General features: G+C 49.2%; 1 pseudogene; it reads right to left on the reverse strand.

Annotated features, from left to right (window-relative positions):
* Nucleotides 1–235: 235 nt before the first annotated feature.
* On the reverse strand, nucleotides 236–1,770 carry LOC119294020 (annotated as a pseudogene).
* Nucleotides 1,771–7,917: the final 6,147 nt, after the last annotated feature.

Below are 7,917 nucleotides of genomic sequence, written 5' to 3' on the forward strand. Positions count from 1 at the left end.
CTCCCTCTCTACCTGTTTCGTGAGACTACTGTATCCTCTGGGCCCACGGATATTGCGGCCAACCACTTGATGCAGTACCTGGTGCTGCTTATTTAATCAAGAAACCAAACAAGAATTAACCAATAGTATAACTTCTTTCAAAAGAGCCAAATGCAATAGCTATAAACATGCATGAAATATAGTAGTCTGCTAGCTATTTGTCGGGTAACTTTCCATCCCTCAAGCAGCTTTTAATTTATCCTTCAAATAGCTCTCCCAGCATCTCCTCTAACACATCGGGGCTGCTGCTTCCGCCCCTAACCTGTTTCTCAAGCTTCGGATGCTTCTCCAGGTAGCAGCGGTAACCTGAGACGACTCTCTCTATGATTGTTCTCCGCAGCTCATCTCTAAGCTGAGGATTCGGTACCTTCCAGAACTTCTGGGCCGCGTAAGTTTTCTGAAACGCGGACTCGAATTTTGCCAGTGAAGCGGCGTTCTTCCGATGCTGGAGCGGTGCAAGCATGCCGAACAACATATGTAGCCGACGTCGAGAACCATCAAGATAGCAGTCTATGAAGACCGTTTTCGGCATGTGGGACTGCACATGCCTCCAAGAAACATCGAGATATTCATTCATGTACTTTAGGCATTCGGGGGCAGGTCTCCACTCGTGTCTAGACCATGACTCAACCATGAGCGACCATGGCTCAACCATCATTGCCACCAAGTAGGAATTATTGAGCAGGAACAGGTACCTCAGGCTTTGGTCCGCGCATAGCTCCGACTTCCTCGAGAGCAGATCCTTGAGATAACGGACGGAATCATCTATTAGGCCACGGAGGTATTCGGTTTCGTGTTGCCGTGCTTTATCTTGCATGGACTTGATGCAATTCACCATCAACCAAGTGTTCCTGTGGATGTCGCCTCTTCCTCTTGGTATCTCGATGGCCCACGAGTCGTCCTCCTCCACGAATGCCCTCACCTCCATTACCGTGCTGTATATGGCCTTGCTCAACCTCTTCACTTATCTGGGCAACGAGCCGCCTATGTCCATGAATATTTTCTTGCTCAAGCCCTTGAATTTGACTTGGACTTCCGGCGAAAACATTTGTTCTGCACTCGAGACGCATATATACATGTCTAGCGCAGCCTGTAGCTTCTCCTCCTTACTTGCAGGGGTGATGGTGTCGATGAAGACGAGCTCGAGCATCTTGGCGATGCTTGCCTTGCCAAACTGTGCGACCGCCATCGCCTCGTGGACATTGATGGCCACCTCTTTGATACTGGCGACGATTGTGATGAATGCTCGAATCCACTTCTTGACCAAGTCTTGAAGCTGGAGCTGCCGCCATGAGCCATCGCCCTCGGGGATTTGGAGAACCCAGTCCACGTCGAGCTCGAAGAACCAAGCCTCCAGCGCACGGTCCGAGCAACCGCCGTATTCGAATGCACTGACCATGCGCTGAGTGTAGCCGTCGCTGACCATTCGGCGGGCGATCTTCGTGAGCTCGTGAGCACCGTAGTCTGCCGCGGCAGCGTGGACCGAACCAGAGGAGGCGGAGCCGGAGCCGGAGTTGTTGGACGGGTAAGAACCAGAGGCACCGGAACCGGAGTCGCCGGAGCGGCTGTGTTCGGTATTACCGGAGTGAGAGAAGACAGTCGGTGTGATTCTCCCTCCGGACACGGCGACGCTTCGGATCGACTCACGGTAGACGCTGAGCGGCGGGGACGGAGCCGTGAACCCCGCGGTGCTCTGCTCAACTCCGGCACGGCAGCAAGCCGCCCCGCCATGCTGCTACTTTGTAGATGTGTGGACGCCGTTGGTCGAGCTCGGGTCGGTAGATTGGCAGGGGAGAAAACCGTGTGAAGTGCAGTCCCGGGAGCCTGGTATACAAGAATCGGCACCGATATGCCGGAAGCCCGTGACAAGCGACGACGACCGACAAATGCAAGACCCAGGTCAAGTCAACATGAGCCGCGTGATGACGAGGACGGAAGGCCACAACAGCAGCTGCTACAACACAGTCCTTCACAAACACGAAACAAAATCATATACCCAAATGATAACGCGTGTGGCACTTATCAACACGTCTACACACACTCAATGTCCTTCGATTCATCTGCATGAATTTTGAAGCAATTGTCAGCTGGGTCAAGAGCCATATAAGCACCCAGGATCGTGTGAGTGTTATCATTTAGTGCCACACGTGTGGGCGCTACTCGCCTGAACCTGTGGGTGAAACTGCTCTTGACCCACACAACACTCACATGATGATAGATGGTAACTACATGTATGCATATGTCGCAACTAGTTAACCACACACGACAACTATATTTAATCATACATGACAACTATGGTTTGACCATACCTGACAACTCTAAAATTAGTTACACATGACAACTATATTTAATAATGCATGATAGACACATCAACTACAGTTAATTAGACATGGCAACTAAAGTTGATTTACACACGTGTTCGGGCTCACGGGGTGGGGGTGAGCAGTTGCCACATATGATCAAGTGGGCCGTCGTAGCTGCGCCCAAACGTGTCGGCAGTTTTAATGTTCGCCCACACAAGATCGTGTGGGCTGTCTCCTGGGTACGACCACACGACTCATGTGGTCAGGTATTCATTGTGCCACACACGTGGCAGTTATCGGCGGATGCCGGGCAACAAACGAACGAATGTGCTATATACCGTTACTTTTTTTAGGGGGCTATATATTTTTTTGGAAAAATGAGCCAGATATATTATCAAAGTTCAGCAGAAGTACAAAGCATCTCAAACATAATAAAAATTACATTGAGATTTCAAGACCCCCAAACAACCACTACTGCCGCCAGAACGAGCCACCAACGCGCCGCTGTCGCCGCTCCCCTACTGGAGCCGGCTTGGCCTTGTCGATAGCAGCCGGGAAATCTTTGTGCATGTGCCCCTAAGGGCCAACGTCTTGGAGCCGCAATCATCACCGTTGATCCTTTGCATAGATTTGAAGCACCTGACACCAAATTTCGCCACAAGAGAAACCCTGACTTCACCGTCCCAAAGACACGGGAGGAATCTACACTGAGCTCCGTCGACTACATCTAGTCGGGCGAACTCGAGGAGGATCAGAGCCCGGAAGACAAACTCAAAGAAGTAGCGCCTCCATCCGCCCGAGCACCGCACATGCGAGGACTAAAATACCCTAACCTAAACTACTAACCGGAGCAGAGGCACTGGGATTCCCCTCCCCGCCAGAGCGTAGGAAGAGGGGAGGCGAATCCACGGGCTCGCTGACAAAGTTTGCAGGAAAGAGTTTGCCCTAGCCACCTAGCACTACTGAAATTTTCGTATATGTTGGGTGCCAGGTTCTTCGCTGAGAGCCAAATCACGGGTACTCGGCAAAGTCATAGATGCCGATAGGTACTCTCAGCAAACACATGATTTTGCTGAGAGTAGACCTCGGCAAAACGAGAACACTCGGCAAAGGCACTATTTGCCGAGAGCCAAACAATCACTGCACGACAAAGTTTCGCCATGTGGCACATCCGGTGGCGACCAACGGCACGGTCACGGTTGCAATTCTTTGTCGACTGTGACTCTAAGTAAAGATCAGGCTCTCAGCATACTTTAGTCCCACCTCGCCCAGACACAAGCAACAAGACCTGTTTAAATAGTCAGATAGTCTAGATGCAGTAAGCTTCAGTCTTTATTACACCCCTGTTAACGAGATGTACCATTACTTTCAATCTTCACCTATTCCGAGCAAAGAAGATTCACAGTGATAGGCCATCTTCCTGATGGATGCCGGGGATTTTGGTTAATTCAATTATTATTATTTTTGAGTCTTCCATCCATGTCAGGCCCCCGCATTTTTTAGTCTCTGGGTATCGAAAGGGAACGTGTTCAATCTGTGCAGGAAGTGCGGGTCCTGTTGTTCCGTTTACCTCGAAACTTCTCGTGCTCTCAAAGGAGGCCATCGCATGACACATGCCAGGCCCCCGCATTCGGACCCGCATGCAATATTTGAGACATTTATTGCTCGGCTAGGGTTTCATCACCAGAAATTCCAGATCTTAAAGGCGACACATGAAATCATGCCCGGAAGTGGCAAGGAAAATACTTTGTGATGTCCTTACGGCATGCATAGGACTTGTGCAGATGAGGGAGGGGCATGCCCTACCACCGGGGGGCGAAAGTACCTCAGTGGCATGCCTAATGCAACCGTCTAAATCCCCGAAAAATTGTACGATGCTGGAATTCCTCGAGAGCTGGCACAGTGTCATCACATGGCCCCTATAGGGTATGGTAAAAGTTTGGGCGTGTTTCGAATAAGACTCCCCTGAGACCACTTGTAAACCGCACATCTTCGAGCTAGTGTGGGTATCGAGAGGGAACGTGTCCGGTTTGTGCAGGAAGTGCGGGGCCTATTGCTCCGTTGGCCTCAAAACTTTTCGTGCTCACAAAGGAGGCTATCGCATGACACGTTCCAGGCCCTCACATTTTTTGGACCCGCATGCAATATTTGAGACATTTATTGCTCGGCTAGGGTTTAATTGCCGAAAATTGCAGATCTGCAAGGCGGCACATGAAATCATGCCCGAAACCGACATGGAAAATCCTTTGTGATGTCCTTGCGGCATGCATAGGCCTTGTGCAGACGAGGGCAGGGCATGGCCTGCCACCGGGGGCGAAAGTACCTCGGTGGCATGCCTGATGTAACCCTTTAATCGTCGGAAAATTGTAGGATGCCAAAATTCCTCTAAAGTTGGCATGGTGTCATCACATGCCCCTGTAGGTGTGGTAAAATTTTGAGCGTGTTTCAAATAAGCCTCCTCTGAGGACGCTTGTAAACCGCACCATCTCCGAGCTAGTCTTTGGGTATTGAGAGGGAACGTGTCAGATTTGTGCAGGAAATGCAGGTCCTATTGCTCAGTTGGCCTCGAAACTTCTCGTGCTCTCAAAGGAGACCATCGCATGATACGTGCCAGGCCCCCACAATTTTTGGACCCACGTGCAATATTTGAGACATTTATTGCTCTACTAGGGTTTCATCACCGGAAATTGCAGATCTGTAAGGCGGCACATGAAATCATGCCCTGAAGCGGCATGTGATGTCTACTACGCAACTTTATTCTTGTAGACTCGTGTTGGGCCTCCAAGCGCAGAGCTTTGTAGGACAATAGCAATTTTCCCTCAAGTGGATGACCTAAGGTTTATCAATCTGTGGGAGGCATAGGATAAAGATGGTCTCTCACAAACAACCCTGCAACCAAATAACAAAGAGTCTCTTGTGTCCCCAACACACCAAATACAATGGTAAATTGTATAGTTGCACTAGTTCAGCGAAGAGATGGTAGTACGAGTGTAGTAATGCTAGTAGATATTAATTTTTGTAATAGAAACAAAAAAATAGTATGGTAGCAAGTACCAAAAGGTAGCACAAACGGTATTGCAATGCTTGAAAACAAGGCCTGTGTTCATACTTTTACTAGTGCAATCTCTCAACAATGATAATATAATTGGATCATATAACCATCCTTCAACGTGCGATAAAAAATCACTCCAAAGTTCTTATCTAGCGGAGAACATAAGAAGAAATTGTTTGTAGGGTACAAAATCGCCTCAAAGTTATTCTTTCCAATCAATCTGAGCTATCCCTATAAGTGTCACAAACAACCCTAGAGTTCGTACTAAAATAACACCATATGATACACATCAACCAACTCTAATGTCACCTAGATACTCCAATGTCACTGCGAGTATCCGTGAGTTGATTATACGATATGCATCAAACAATTTCAGATTCATAATACTAAATCCAACACAAAGAACTTCAAAGAGTGCCCCAAGATTTCTACCAGAGAAACAAAGACGAAAACATGCATCAACCCCTATGCATAGATTACCCCAATGTCACTTCGGGAATCCACGAGTTGAGTTCCAATACATACATCAAGTGCTCTCAAATCCATAAAAGTATTCAATCTAATAACAACGAAATATCAAAGGTAAAACTCAATCCATCACAACAAGATAGAGAGGGAGAAACACCATACACTACAAAAAAAGACACATCCGTGACATTTTGGGCCAAACGAAATTTTTTCTGTCATACTTATGACACTTCTATGATGATAATTATGACAAAATCTGATATCATCATAGATGTGGTGGGATCATACGTCTATGACAATAAATCATGACACAAAATTGGCTTTTCATCCTGGGCGGGCCTGAGATGCACCTGCATGACATTCTTTGGGCCGTCCACGACAGAAAAAATTGGGGTAGAAGCGAGGGCAAGGAAATTTTTGGGGAGTTCCCGGTTACGATGGGTGATCGGGGCCGAGCGATGCACAGAGGTTTGCACGTTTCTCTCATACACATACGCGCGTATGTGCGAGGCGTTCGCTCTAACTGAACCCGAGTGAGGCATTCGCCTACTGAACCCGAGCGATTGCACTAGCTACGTTACTGAACCCCGATCGATCCCTTGTTGTTAACTGAACCCGATCGAGCGGTTCAATCGCTACTGCTGCTAACTGAAGCCGATCGAACCTGTTGCCTCTTGATGAACAGTGAGCATTATTGGGGGTTGGATGAACAGTTCCCGATGGGGGTTGGATGAACAGGACCCAGTGGGGTGTAGAGGCCGTTGCCGCTGGATGAACAGGACCCCGCTCGATCGAGCCGGTTGGAGATGGATGAATACGACCCCGTGGAGGGCTGGATGAACAGGACGACCCCGTGGAGGGCTGGTTGAATAGTAGCTGGTGGAAGGCTGGATAAACAATAGCCCGTGGAGGGGTGGTTGAACAGGACCCCGTCAAGAGGGTTGGTTGAACAGTAGCCGGCAGAGGATCGATGGAGGCTGGATGAACAGGAGCCCGTGGATGAATAGTCATAGGTGGAGGCTGGAGGAGGTCGACGGTGGATGAACAGTAGCCCGTGGAGGCTGAAGGAGGTCGACGTTGGAGACGAACAGTAGCCCGTGGAGTCCCGTTTTGCAGTACGTCATACCCCTCCCGATGAACAGGACCCCCGTTTCGACCGTAGTGCTCTAACACAAGTCGGTTTCCTCCATTTTGTGGTACGCCACACCTCTCTCAATCAACAGGACCCCGTTTCGACCGTAGGCACTCGAACACAAGTCTGTTTCCTCCGTTTTGCGGTACACCAGACCCCTACCGATGAACATGATCCCGTTTTGACCCTAGGCGATCGAACACAAGGCCGTTTCCTACATTCTGTGGTACGCCAGGCCTCATTTTGATTGGTTGTTCCGTCCAAGCCGGTTGCCTCCCGATGAACACGATCCATTCCGACCCAGTCTGTTGCCTCCCGATGAACAAGACGCATTCTGACCCAGTCACTTGGCTCACGGTGAACACGACGTGTTGTTTCCTCCTTTCTTACCCAGCCGGTTAGCTGAAGATGAACAGGACAATGTCGCTGCCGTCTGTTGCTTCTCTATGTACACGAGCCCTGGCCGTCTGTATGTGCGAGTACACGTTTCGAGACCCCGCTCATATGTACGTACGTGGCCGTATTTTTTGGCGTGTGGCTGTATGTATGTGTACACAGTTTAGACGGGATAACCTGAACTGCTATGCGGGGGGCTCTACTATGACATGTGCCGCTACTTACTCGGCCACGGTTCATCGTTGTAAAGCAACCGATTGACCAGTATGTACGTACACCTTCGCGACAAGGCAGACAATGCTACATACGCTTCAATTGGGTGAGTCCCAGCTGTCAGGGAGGATAGGACGCAATTCCTTGCGTGCAAAGATATAGTTGCTGGGTCCCAGCTGTCAGGGGGGAATCATTTTTTTGACCGTAATAAGGACGTGTTTCCTTGTGTTCGAAGATGTAGCTGGTGGATCCCAGCTGTCAGGGGGAGAAAACATTATTTTTAGGGTAAAAATGATGCAGTTGAATGCATGCGT

Source organism: Triticum dicoccoides, chromosome 4B (assembly GCF_002162155.2).
Source record: "Triticum dicoccoides isolate Atlit2015 ecotype Zavitan chromosome 4B, WEW_v2.0, whole genome shotgun sequence".
NCBI lineage: Eukaryota > Viridiplantae > Streptophyta > Magnoliopsida > Poales > Poaceae > Triticum > Triticum dicoccoides.